The sequence below is a fragment of the Chelonoidis abingdonii genome, chromosome 1 (assembly GCF_003597395.2).
Source record: "Chelonoidis abingdonii isolate Lonesome George chromosome 1, CheloAbing_2.0, whole genome shotgun sequence".
Taxonomy (NCBI): domain Eukaryota; kingdom Metazoa; phylum Chordata; order Testudines; family Testudinidae; genus Chelonoidis; species Chelonoidis abingdonii.
The window spans coordinates 59,162,494-59,176,205 of record NC_133769.1 but is presented as its reverse complement, the minus strand read 5'-3'; the positions used below and the strand labels follow the sequence as shown (position 1 = coordinate 59,176,205).

At 41.8% G+C, this 13,712-nt stretch overlaps 1 pseudogene; it reads right to left on the bottom strand.

Moving 5' to 3' along the window:
- Nucleotides 1-366: 366 nt before the first annotated feature.
- Nucleotides 367-2,159, bottom strand: LOC142046329 (uncharacterized; annotated as a pseudogene).
- Between the last annotated feature and the right edge of the window lie 11,553 nt (nucleotides 2,160-13,712).

Sequence of the window (13,712 nt, the reverse complement as noted above, 5' to 3'; positions counted from 1 at the left end):
CCAGGGTACCGTGTGACAGTTCTATTTGTTTGTCCTTGATGAAAACCCACCCCCTTAGTTGACTCTAATTCCCTGTAAGCCCTCCCTCCTTCGATCACAGCTTGGAAATAAGGTCACTATCATTTAAAAACTATATATTCTTTATTAATTGATTATAAAAATAGGAAGATAATTCAAAGGTAGCCCAGGTGGGGTGTCGGAGAAGGGGATGAGGGAAGGAAAAGGCCACTTCACTTCAATACTTGTTGCATGACAGCCTTCTGTCCACTAGGGTGGAGTGGTTGGGTGCCCGGAGCCTCCCCCCACTATGTTCTTGGGCATCTGGGTGAGGAGGTGGCTATGGAACTTGGGGAGGAGGGAGGACGGTTAAACAGGGGGCTGCAGCCGCAGTCTCTTCAGCTGACATTCCTGAACCTCCACCAGATGCCGGATTTGTTCCTGTAGTAGCCCCAGTGTTGCTTCCTGCCTCCTCTGATCTTCCTGTGCCGACTCTCCTCAGGTTGACTGGCTGCTTTCCTGTCCAGTGCTGCTGTGTCCCTCCACACTTTCTGCTGAGCTCTTTCAGTGCGGGATGCCTGCATAAGCTCAGAGAACACTTCATCGCACATGTGCTTTTTTTTTTTTCTTTTCTTTTGACTGCCTATCTGAGAGAGCCTTTGGCGATGGAGAGGAGGTTGAAACATTTGCAGCTGCAGGAGGGGAAAAGGGAGAGAGTATTTAAAGATACCTTTCTTTCATGGTGAACAACACTATTCATTACATAGCACATGTGATTTCAGTACAAGGTAATTTTTTGCATCTTGTTTGAGTGCCTGCAGCTTTGGTGGTAGAGATCAAACAGGGCGGCAACAGAATTGGGCTTGCAGTCGGCCATGTAAGCCATAGTCTTTTGCTTCTGCAACCTTCATCGCCGCGCCCTCCTTTCCCATACCAAGCAAAGCCCGATGAGTTGTCCATTTAAGGCTGCGGGATTTTGTGTTTACTTGCAGCGGCGAAACCAAACCTACCCCCCACCCCAAACCTTTTCTCTGTGATGATTCGCTTTAACCTTCTCCAACTGCATGGCTGGTTTCAGGGAAGATCCTGCAGCCAAATGCGGAAAAGCTCGTGCCAATTCCCTACTCTCCTCCTCCTACCCCCCGCTTGGCTAACTGCGGGGAGAATTTCTTTTCAGCCACAGGCAAACAGCCCAGTAGGAACAGCCACCTACGAATGTCCCCTTAATTAAATCCCCATATTTCAACCAGGTTACCATGAACGATATCACTCTCTTGAGGAGATAAAGAATGGATGTTGCTTGAATGCCAGCAAACACCGGGACCATACGCTGCCAGGCTTTGTCATGCAATGATACCAGACTACTTGCTACTGGCCTTGCATGGTAAAGTGTCTTACCATGGAGGATGGAATAAGGCTGGTCTCCCCAGAAACCTTCCGCAAAGGCTTTCAGAGTACCTCCAGGAGCGCTTCATGGAGATATCCCTGGAGGATTCCCGCTCCATCCCCAGACACGTTAACAGACTTTTCCAGTAGCTGTACTGGCCATGAATGCATCCCAAGTCCTCACAGCAAATTAATCATGTAAAAATGCTTGCTTTTAAACCATGTTTTATATTTACAAAGGTACACTCACCAGAGGTCCCTTCTATGGCTTCATGGTCTGGGATACAGCCTTGGGAGGGTATTTCAGTCAGGGTGAGGAAAAGATCCTGGCTGTCGGGGAGAATGGTGTGCTGTGTGCTCTCCTCAATCTTGTCCTCCTCATCTTTCCCATCTGCAAAATCCTTAGGCGTAGTGACTGAGAGTACCCTATCATCAGCGTCCACAGACAGGGGTAGGGTAGTGGAGGTGGCCCCCCCTAGAATTGCCTGCAGCTCAGCATAGAATCGGCATGTCTGTGGCTCTGTCCTGGAGAGTCCATTTGATTCTTTGGCTTTCTGGTGTGCTTGTCTGAGCTCCTTAAGTTTCTCGCAGCACTGTGTTGAGTCCCTGTTGTGGCCTTGGTTCATCATGGCCTTGGAGATTTTTTCAAATGTTTTGGCATTCTGTCTTTTGGAATGGAGTTGTAATAGCATGGATTCGTCTCCGCATACAGCGATCAGATCCAGTACCTCCTGTACGGTCCATGCTGAAGCTCTTTTTCAGTTCTGGGTCTGCATGGTAACCTGTGCTGATGAGCTCTGCATGGTCACCTGTGCTGATCAGCTCTCCACACTGGGCAAACAGGAAATGAAATTCAAAAGTTCAAAGGCTTTTTCCTGTCTACCTGGCCAGTGCATCCAAGTTCAGATTGTTGTCCAGAGCAGTCACAATAGTGCACCATAAGATAACTCCTGGAGGCCAATACTGTTGAACTGAGTCCACACTAACCCTAATTCGAACCGGCAATGTTGATTTCAGCACTACTCCCCTCATCCGGGAGGAGTACAGAAATTAATTTTAAGAGCCCATTATGTTGACAAAAATGGCTTTGTTGTATGGATGGGTGCAGGGTTAATTCGATTTAACATTGGTAAATTCGACCTAAACTCATAGTGTAGACCAGGTCTAGGAAACAGAAGCTGGAAGACATGTTACTTAGACTGTAAAAAGAACAGGAGTACTTGTGGCACCTTAGAGACTAACAAACGTATTTGAGCATAAGCTTTCGTGGGCTACAGCTCACTTCATCGAATAAATAGAATGGAACATACAGTAAGAAGATATTAATACATGCAGAGAACATGAAAAGGTGGAAGTACACATACCAACTGTAAGAGGCTAATTAATTAAGAGAAGCTATTATCAGCAGGGGAGAAAAACTTTTGAAGTGATAATCAAGATGGCCCATTTTGGACAGTTGACACAAAGGTCATGTTCTCTGTATGTATAAATATCTTCTTGCTGTATGTTCCATTCTATGCCTCCGATGAAGTGAGCTGTAGCCCATGAAAGTTTATCTCAAATAAATTTGTTAGTCTCTAAGGTGCCACAAATACTCCTGTTCTTTTTACAGTCTAAGTAGCATGTTTTGCTGATACAGACTAACACGGCTGCTACCCTGAAACCTGTACTTAGACTGTAAAATGTCTGGGTCAGGGACTATCTTTTTTGTTCTGTGTTTGTACAAGTGCCTTGCATGGGCAGCGAGTATCGTAGGCATGGGGGAGGGTGTGCCTCCCCAAACAGCCTGGCTTGGCCCTGCCCATGCTTTACCCTCAGTTCCTGGCACTCTGCCCTTGCCCAGGCTGGCTGGGGCTAGGGCGGGCTGGCTGGCCTGCCTCCCGCAGGGACTTGGAATGGCTGGCACTGGACCACCTGCTTGGACCATGCCGCCCAGCCTCTTGGCGCACCAGGGCTGGGAGCACTGTGACCGCACCACCTGGTGCTGGGGCTGGGGACTGTGACAGGGGTGCTTTGGGCTCCTGTGGGGGAGGGGGCATATGGACATTGGGAGGGTCTCAAGCACAAGGGGAGAGGCCAGGGGCTAGCCTCACCCAACAGCCAGGTCACCGGCCACCCATGGCATCTTGTACAATGGGGTCCTGGTTGATGACTGGTGCTCCTATGCACGAAAATGATACAAATAATAATAATTTGCTCATGTTACACATCTCCTGAAATCATCTTAGGAAAAAGGATGAATGCATCCCTATGAAAGAAATGAAAGCCTTCAGTATTTTACTTGTACCACTAAAAATTGTTGGGTTTGCTCATACATGGACATGTGTATAAATTAGTGTGGTATTTGAAAGTGTACAAAATCGATAGTCCTAGAAAATATACAAATATACTTTTTTACAGTTGTGGTCCTGACAGTCCCTGCCCCAGAGATTTTACAATCTAAGTAGACTGTGATACAGCATCTCTTCCAGCTTCTGTTTCCTAGAAACTTAAGTTACCCATCTTGTGTCCTAGCTGTAAAAAAACAAAATAAAAAACAAAAAAAAAAACAAAAAAACCCCCAAACATTGCTGAGTACAGTGCTTACTGCAATAAGTAGCCCGAGTGAGTTTATAAAGTTACTTGAAGACCAGGGGATTATTCATTATAGCAAATGCTTGCAGGATAAGGCCCTGTATTTGTTGTTTTAAGGGGAGAGCATTACCTTGACTGGAATCAGAGAAGGTTATTTCAAAGATCATATTTCAAAGGGATCACTTCAAAACAAGTAAGGTATAAAGACAAGAGTAAAGTATGTAGATTAAGTCTTTGATCCACTATACAGGTGAAAGACTGTTGAGATTTGGTATAAGTAAGTTACTAAATACTAGGATCATATGACAAGATTTTGAAAGTACTTAATTTTTATTAAGTCAGCACTGAGGGAAAACACAAAGACAAAATCTAGTTTGCTGACCCCTAGCACCTAGGGCCTGATTTATTTTTTTTTTGTTTTTTTTAACAACCTCCAATTTTGCAGGTGCTAATGCTAAGGCCTGACTGCTAGGTGCATTGTCTTGCACCTAGCGCAGTCACTTTCACTTATGCAAAGTGGGTGTGAATTTCTATCAAATCAGAATGGTAGCATTTTATACATTCTTTGAAGTGATGTAGATATAAAAGGCAGTGCAGAATGGACAGCATAGTTAATTGATTATGCCCACAAATCCATTAAACCTCTGAATGCTATTTAAATTCATAATTAATTGCACCTTTAAAACTGGAGGCAGGTTTGGAACCCCTTTAAAGAAGGTGGTTGTAAATATAAGAATCTATATGACTAGGTATTCTATATGCATCATAGACATTTTTGAGACCCAGAATGTCAATTTTTAAACAAAAATGCAACGAGATGTCATCTTGCTAATTGCCTGCAAAATCTCAAGTTTAAAAAGTTTCAAACTGAAGCTGCTCTAGCCTTCAAAAACAGAAAGAAAAAGATTTTTTTATTGAACTCTTCTAACTTAAAAACAGATTTATTTAATTAGAAAGAGAAATTATTAGCTGAAATCTAGTTTGGCTTCTTTGTTGCTCAAAGATTTGCTCTTAGATGTGTTTTGCATTGCACTGCGCTCCATTAAATAACCTTGTCATCAGGAGATAACTCCTCTCTTTAGTGCACTAGTGGTTTGTTTTAATGGAGTCATTAAATGAAATTTAGTGCACTGTAGTGAAGAGCCATGGTGTTGCACAGTTACCTTTTATACACTGGTGATAAAGAGGATTCAGTGTACTTCAGGAATAAGCAGAAAAAGTTCCATGAAAATAATCACTGGATTTCTGTAAGCGCCCAAAGTCCTAACAAATGTGGGATTTTCCAATTTTAACAGTCCTTGTTATTTTCAAATTGACTGCCAGAGAATGAGTCACCAAGTCACACAGAAAAATTAGTTTTAAGAAGGAGAGAAGAGAAAACAATGTATATGTTCCTATTCCCCTGTGGAAATTTCTTAAGTGCAGTTCCACACAAAGTGGGTTCTGTGGGAATATGATCTGCGTGCTGGAGTGAAGAGAGGTGCAGACAGGAAGCAGCCACTGTTCATGGTCCCTGTGCATATCTGTGTGGAAGTTAATGCATTTCTAGCAAAAAGAATGCATAACAATAAAAAGATTCATGGATTAACACAGACTTGTAAGTTTTGTAGTGAAATCAACACTGGCCTGCTGATACTTTACTGAATAAATGCAATGTCTGACCTGAAAGAGTTCATACCCTTCTGAGGTGAAATATCATTAATCTATTTAATGTTTAAAATACAAATAATTTCCTCTTGAAGTACTTTCAGTAAAATTTATGTTCGTTTTGCTAAGGTTTACTGTGGCTAGAAGTTTAAAGTATAAAAAGAACGTTTGTGCATTGCTAAGAGCTGTGAAAAAATCATAGTAAACCTCAAGTTAAACATAACTTGATTGTAAAAGTCAGGAAACAGACAACAAAATGGTACAATTGGCTGCTAATTCAAGTACATTTTAACAGATAGTAGGCGATCTGCAGTATGTCTAACCCTATTATCTGAGTGCATATCAAAGGTCTTTCAAGGAACCCAAGTAGAAGAGCAAACCTAAACAATATCAGGAAATAGAAGGGCTGTTGTTTAATTATCAGATTTTCCACCAACTTAAATTAAACAGACTCCAAAAATGCACAGCCAAAAAAAGTAGATTCTTTTTATTTACATAATATTTCATGATAGAAACTTCCTGTCTAGGTCACAAAACATCTTTCATTTCTTTGTTGAATGGCTTTGCTCTGAGATTCAATGTAGAGACTAATGTGAAACACATTGAGGGTAAAACCTACATTTCCTTAGTGTGAGTAGGAGTTATATAGGCATTTATATAGGATGGGACTCAATTAAAACAAACAGTGTATCCCATGTTATTTCCTTGATTTATTCAGACCCTATTATTGTTTCATGTTGTCACTTAATTGCATGGCTGGTGAAGTGGAAAATTTAAATTGAATGCTACCAAGATATGTGACATTAATAGTACAGTGATCACACTAAAATGCGTTCCAATTTTACCTTGTATTCTATTACTTCAGTATATGAAGTAATTTCCTTATGCTTAGCACAGGGAATTCTTTAGCAGTATTGCATGTACTGAGCTAACATTTAGATATCAAAGACAACCGAAGGATTTTAACTATGCTCACTGATAATCAATTACAACATCCTCCAGTATGTATTTCTCTGAGCTATGGCTTCTAATGTGAGACTGCGCTACCTGGTAAACAACAACAACAGGTATTACTTTTTCCATGAGTGAGGGGATTTTGGCTCAGGCAGGCGCTAGTCCGCCATGATGGGACAAGTTCTAGCCCCCAACCAATTTCAGCCCTGCCCTGGAAAAGCCTATTCTGATTGGCTGGCTGTATCCCCCAATTGCCTGCCTTCTAGAGAAGAGCAGCCAATCTGAGCTGCTGTAGGAAGCAGGCTGAGCTCTCCCACTCTCTTCAGCAACCCAACCCAATTTTCACAGGAGCGGAGGAGGAAACAGAAAGTGCACCATGGCCCTGCTTTCCCTTTCCCTCTAAGGAGCCTCCTCTTGCCTGCCTGCTTCTCCCCCATCCCCTTTCCTTCTAGTAACAAATGCCTGGGAAGGGGCAAGAGGGTGAAGAGAACCCTTGGAGCTGCTCACCTGTCCTAGAAGAGGGAGAAGGTACCCCACTGCAACTTTCTCCCCACCCCAGGTCAGGGAGAGTGGGTGAAGAACCCCTGGATCTGCAGGAGCAGAGGTGAGTTGGGAGGGGAGGGGAGGGGCCAGACCTGATGCAGACATAGAATTGACCTGGGGTCTGGGAGGGCAGAACTGATAGGAAGCTGGGGGCTGGACAGATGTGAGGGTGGGGGACAGGCAGAATTAATTGCTTGGCAAGGGATGGGCAGATGGCAGGGTGAGACCTCCTGCAGGAGGGGCCCAAATCATTTAAATAAATTGGGGAGTGTTGGCAAAGCTGATGGTCTCACATGCTGATCATGGGCAGGGGGAGTTCAAAAAACATAGTATAGTCTTTTTTTTAGAAAAATAATGTTTTGGGGGCAAATTTCATAATTTTTGGGGGGGGGTCTGACGTACGATTTTTGAATCTTTGTGCTGGCAATATTGCAGCAACCTAGGAATGTGGCAACCACATCTTTATAAAAATTTCTTTATAGAGGAGAAAATTAAAGGAGAGTTATCTGGAAGCAGAGATTGGCGATCCTGATCAGCAGGAGAAGGCTTTGCTCCAGCATTCCATGGGAAGTTGGAAATGGCAGCATTTGAGGCTACGCTGTAGTAGATGAAGAATTACAGATTGAGAGCAGAAAGCTGAAGAGCAGGGAAGGTAGGCAGAGGTCACACTTCAAGAATAAGAAGGGGTTAGGAGACTTGATATCTGCCTTGCCTCAGGGAGTCCTGCTACAGCAAGATGATGCCCGCGATCCCTTCCTATCTTCACCTCAAAGATCAACAAAAGGCAAGCCCAAGATGGAGCCCAACCAAATCCTCTCAAATTGCGGTATTGCAGAGTGTTTTTTTAGATATTGTAATCGCTGTTACATTTGAATAGTATAGGTGTATTTTCTTTGTATGATTGGGCCTGCTCCTATGCCCACTGAAATCAATAGGAGTTTTGCCCCCTTTAATTCAGTGGGAGCAGGATCAAACTGGTGAAGGTAGGTTACTGCAGTTTTGTGCTAGGTTTTTCAGTCAGTACTGGTGAGCACTGGAGCTACATGAATCTTATTTATGTTTTGTGATCTTGTTAAACTGAAAATTTCTGTTCACATATCTGTAGTGATGCCTCGTTATCCCCTTCTCCAGGCCAGCTTCCTGGCTAGGCTTCATCTCCTCTGACACATTCTCCTCCTCTTGATCCTGCCACATAACAGGAGACGTTGTCTAGGGAATAAGAACGAGCAGTACTTGTGGCACCTTAGAGACTAACAAATTTATTTCAGCATAAACTTTCATGGGCTAAAACCCACCTCATAGGATGCATGCAGTGTAAAATACAGTAGGAAGATATATGTACACAGAGAACATGAAAAAATGGGTGTTGCCATACCACCTATAATGAGTGTAATCAGTTAAGGTGGGCTATTGTCAGCAGGAGAAAAAAAACTTTTTTGTAGCGATAATCAGGATGGCCCATTTCCAACAATTGACAAGAAGGTGTGAGTGACAGTAGGGGGAGTAGTTCTACTTTATGTAATGACCCATCCACTCCCAGTCTTTATTCAAGCCTAACTAATTCCAATTCAGCAGTTTCTCATTGGAGTCTGTTTTTGAAGGTTTTTTTTTTGTTGTAGTATTGCCACTTTTACACAACTTATAAAGAAGAATGGGGCAATGAGACACCAGAACTACAGTTCCCATGATGCACCACAGTGGCATTTCTGCATCTCACTTTTTCATTTGTGGCAGAAAATAAACACTTTTCAGTTTTTGAGTGTTATATTTTGGATGAAAAGTTGACATTTCCCATGGAAAACACACTTTTTGCGAATTAATTTGTTCAATTTTCTGTTGAAAACCAGTTTGGGCTAAAATTTTCAAATAGCTGTACTATATCCCACTTAAACCCACTTAGGTTAAACCTGAGCAATTCATAGGTCTTTTGCCAGCCCACTGCTGGATTATAAATTTGAACCCAAGTGAACACAGACTCCTCTACTCACTCACATAATCTCTCATTATCTTTGTTGCACTTGTCCTTTCTCTCACTCACAATTAGCCCCACTAATAGTGGTGCCTCCTCAGAATGTGGAGGACAAATGGGGGATACAGCTCAACATATGCAGGGCCACATCATCCCTCACTGTTGGCCTCCCTTCTGCCAAACTGGGTCATCTGTGCATCATAAGAGGTTTTAGGAAAGTCCTGGCCCCACTGAAGACAATGGCAAAACTCCCATTGGCATAAATAGATTTTGGATTTCACCATTCGTTTTACCCTATAGATACAGGATGTAATGAGGATTAATTTTCCAGCCCTAACGTGAGGATTTGGTCTTAAATGTGTGTCTATATTAAAAATAAATAATAATACTAGAGGAGAAAACCATCATAGTAACAATATTTTTTGCTCATGCTCTTTAACTGAGCTGGCAGTTTAAAGAGGCAGCTTATTTTGATTTCAATAAATACCATGGAAATCACTGCTAGCCACTTTTATTAATAACAAAAATGAGTAATTCACAGACAGTAAACACAAAATCTACTGAACTTCTAACACTGCAAGAGAACAACCTGAAATACTAAAACTGTAGAAACGTGTTAGCCGACAAAGTCACACTCATTAAGATAACTTGTTGTACTGCCTAAATATAAATATATATGATACTCATCCATATGGCAATACAAATGTAATTGCTATTTTTTGTTAAATTAAAAGAACACACACACACACACAGTAACTTAAACAACTAAACAGATAGACATGCCCATTTATAGTAACTGGAATTTGTGTCAGACTTTGTATTTAAAGACGGCAGGGAACTGTTCCATCACTTCCACGCATCTTTATCTCGAATCCTATTTTTAGCTAGTAGTTGTTCTGAGTTCATTTCATTTTCATGGACATGCTTGCAGTACACTCAACACCCGCATGCTGTTGATATGTTGAAAATAGGAAAGCTTTAATTCAGTTCAGTGTCATTTCTACAGTATTAACCCTTTGGGAAATACCATCTGATTATAATCCTAAATGGCATTCTGAATTCTGATGCCCTTGCTAATGCTAAATGATCCATTACTCTGCGAGTAACTGTGTCTCACTGATTTTGAAATCAACAGGATTACCCATGGAGTAAGGGACTATTGAATGTGAGCAAGGATAGCGGAATGTGTGCCAAGGGGCGCAGGACTTAAAAGTGGACCTGTGCAGAAAGAATGAAAACTTTTCACTAAATTTCATGCAAACATTTCTTGCCATTTCATCTTAGGTTATTTTGTGCCTCATTAATTTCCCTCTTCCTTAAAATTTTGGCAAAATGATCATGGGGAAAAAACACTTTCTCCCATGTTTTTCATGTAAAATCACCTTTATATGAAAAGGAATAGGTGTTGTTGGAAAAACTGAGTCTGAAAAAGTATGACAAGGGAATACAAGGGAATTTAACGAGGACAAATCATAGCTGTTTTCTACTTTGCATCAGAGGTATAGAATCTGTCTATTGAAACCAGTTTCCTGAAAGTTACTACCCTTCTTTATTCTCTCACTCATACAGTTTCAGAATTGATTTATTTGTCCAGTAATCAGTGTTTCAGTGGACAGTTTTCCCTTGCAAATGTTAATAAGTAGTCAAGAGTCGTTAAAGGCACTTGGTGTCTTATTGGATGTGGCCTAATATGATTCTTTATTAGAATCTCAAATACTCTGAAACAGATCAGGTGTGACACTGTATGGAATCTGAGGGACACTTTAGGATATTATGAATACCAATATTGTAAAAGGGCAATGAGTTGTGCCAAATATGCTGTGTGAGGTATCTGCGAAAATGTTATAATTTGTTTAATCTTGTTTATATGTTTGTATCACCTTTTGTTTTATGAGTTATAGCTATGTAGGATATTTCCAAACTTGGTCTGTGTTTCTGGGTGACCCCCAGATAGATTGGCATCAACACTAGGTCTGCTTGATGGCCCATCAAGGGACCTCAACTGTACAATGAACCCATTGAAAGGGCCAGGGACTATACCTTATGACTCAGCAAGGCAGGCAGGTCCAAGCCTATGGGGAGAACTCTAAGGCTTTTCAATGCCATGTGCTATGAGTTTGTGTTTGAAACAAAGGAAGTACCAGGCACGTGGCAAAAGGACTATACAGGGCAGCTGCATCATCTTCATTTTGTCTTCAGTCCTGCTTCTTGTCTTCATTCTTGCTGCTTATCTCTGGAGCAACCTTTCTACAAACGAAGCTCTGAACAAAGTACTAAATGACCAATCCAAACTGTGGATGTGTTCCAGAGAGACTTTCAAGCCAGCAAACTCACCAATACTGCTAGGAACCTGATATATGGCCTTTGAAATCTTTGTATGTATGTGACTGTTTTACCATTTAACATCTCTTCTTGTTCTTTCATTTTTCTTTACAATAAACCTTTCATTTTAGACACTGAAGGATTGGCTGGCAGCATGGTATTTTGGGTAAGATCCAAACCTATGCTGATCTGGTAGTGTGGTTGACACTTTGGGGTCAGAAGAACACTCTGAGCAGAGTGTTTTTTTTGTTGTTTTTTTAAAAAATACTTCTCACCGTACTGGACCTACATGCTGATTGAGAGCCAGAGATCTGGAATATAATAAAAGGGGCTGTATGATTTCCTTTTTGCTTTTTGATAACGAGTGTGGGGGATCAGAAGCATAGTTTGTGACTGGTTGGGGAATTTAACTTCAGTGTTACCCACCAGTCTTGGGAGTATCTGCTCTCCCTTTTGCAGCCTGCCCTGATGTTGGCATTTCCAGAGAGGGCTGCCCCAGGCACACCACATCAAATGGTCAAGGACCTGATGCAGAGCCGGCTTTAAGCCGATTCACCTGATTCCCTGGAATTGGGCCCCGTGCCAAAGAGGGCCCCATGCCTAAGGGGGCCCCGCTCTGGGGGTCTTTGGCGGCATTTCAGTGGTGCCGTGGAAAACCCAGAGCAGACTCCCCGCCGCCGAAGTGCCACTGAAACCCCGGACCGCCACCAAGTATTCCAATCGGACCCCACAGGTCATAAAGCTGGCTCTGACCTGATGTAATAGAATATCAACGGAGAGTGGCCTACAAGAGTTCAGGCTTGAAACAGAGATACATTTCTCAGAGCTCATGAACATCCTCCAAATACTGATCTACCAAGCCTGTGTAACTCCTGTTCTTTTAAATCCCTTCCAAAAGCTTCACTTCTTCCACAATACCCACAAGAAATTAATTAGTGATACTAATAATTGATCAGATGAGGGCATGAGCAGAAGTTTTGCAATGGTCTTACCTATTCTTCCTATCTACTCTGTTTCTGCCTTATATTAGACTGTAAGCTGTATTGGTGAGGCACAGCCTATCTTTTGTGCCCTGTACTGGGCTGAGCACATTCGTGGCACTTAACAAATAGTATTATGACGCAACAACAAAACAGATTAGTGATCTTGCAAAAGAAAGGGATTGAGCATGCAAAACTGAACGTCACTAATTCTGTGAAGTTCAGTCATCTCTGTGAAATGAAACAGTTTTCTAACAGTACTAACTTCCATTTTCTAGAAGTTAGTACTGTTAGACTAAGAGAATGCTACAGTAACTAGGCGCTTATATGCCTGGCTATGAGTAAAGAGATTAGAGTGTGATTTCTGGTAGAACAGAAATGATTTTCCTTAGTGAAGGGGCGGTATGTATTTCCTTGAACATTTAGAAGTTTAATGATGTGAGGCTCAGGAATTTACAATGCTGCAAAAATAATCTAGTTTCTTGGTAGTAATAACACTGAAAACTCAGAAGAACAGCCATACTGGGTCAGACCAATGGTCCATCTAGCCCAGTATCGTGTCTTCTGATGGTGGCCAATGCCAGGTGCTTGAGAGGGAATAAACAGAACAGGCAATCATCTAGTGATCCATCACCTGTCATCTACTTTCAGCTTCTACACAAGATAAGTCTACTAACTGGAGAAAAGGTTCTACTCTAGCTTCTGATTTGCCTTGTACATGCTGATGTAATGGACCAGGTTCTCAGCTATACCAGCTCCAGTCATCACAGAAGAAGTGAGAGCCATCTCAAAGCCAGTACTGTGCAAGTACCAGCCCTGGTCTTTGTGGAGCCAGGAGCTGCTCTAAATTTGGCCAGCTTCCAAGGAGCTATATACCAGCAGGGATAGCTAGAGCAGAACAAGCTTCCAACATGTCTCTTACTGTGGGCGTGATGTGACTCCAACCATGTGATCAACGTTGTCTTGAAATTCGACAATTTAAATACTCAGTGAAAACAGCATTAGTTTTTTTAGAGCACCCAGATAATGCCAAAAAAAGTATCCAACTTCATCCAAAGTTTTCAGAAGAATTTGTCATGCTGACTACTCAACAAACCACCCTGAATTAAAAAAAAAAAACCCGAACACCCCTCCAAACCATTCCAAACCTATTTTTAGTTCATTTCAGCTGAGTTAATTTTTTTGCACATTGTATTTGAAATAGTGGTGCCTTCAATCATTTGTTACCTTTTAAATGCCTTGTCCTAAAGAGGTAAACAAAAAATTATATTCTGTTTTACTGCAGTTTATTTCTTGTAAAGGTGATAGCAATGGCAACCCTGGAATAAATTCTGTTTATC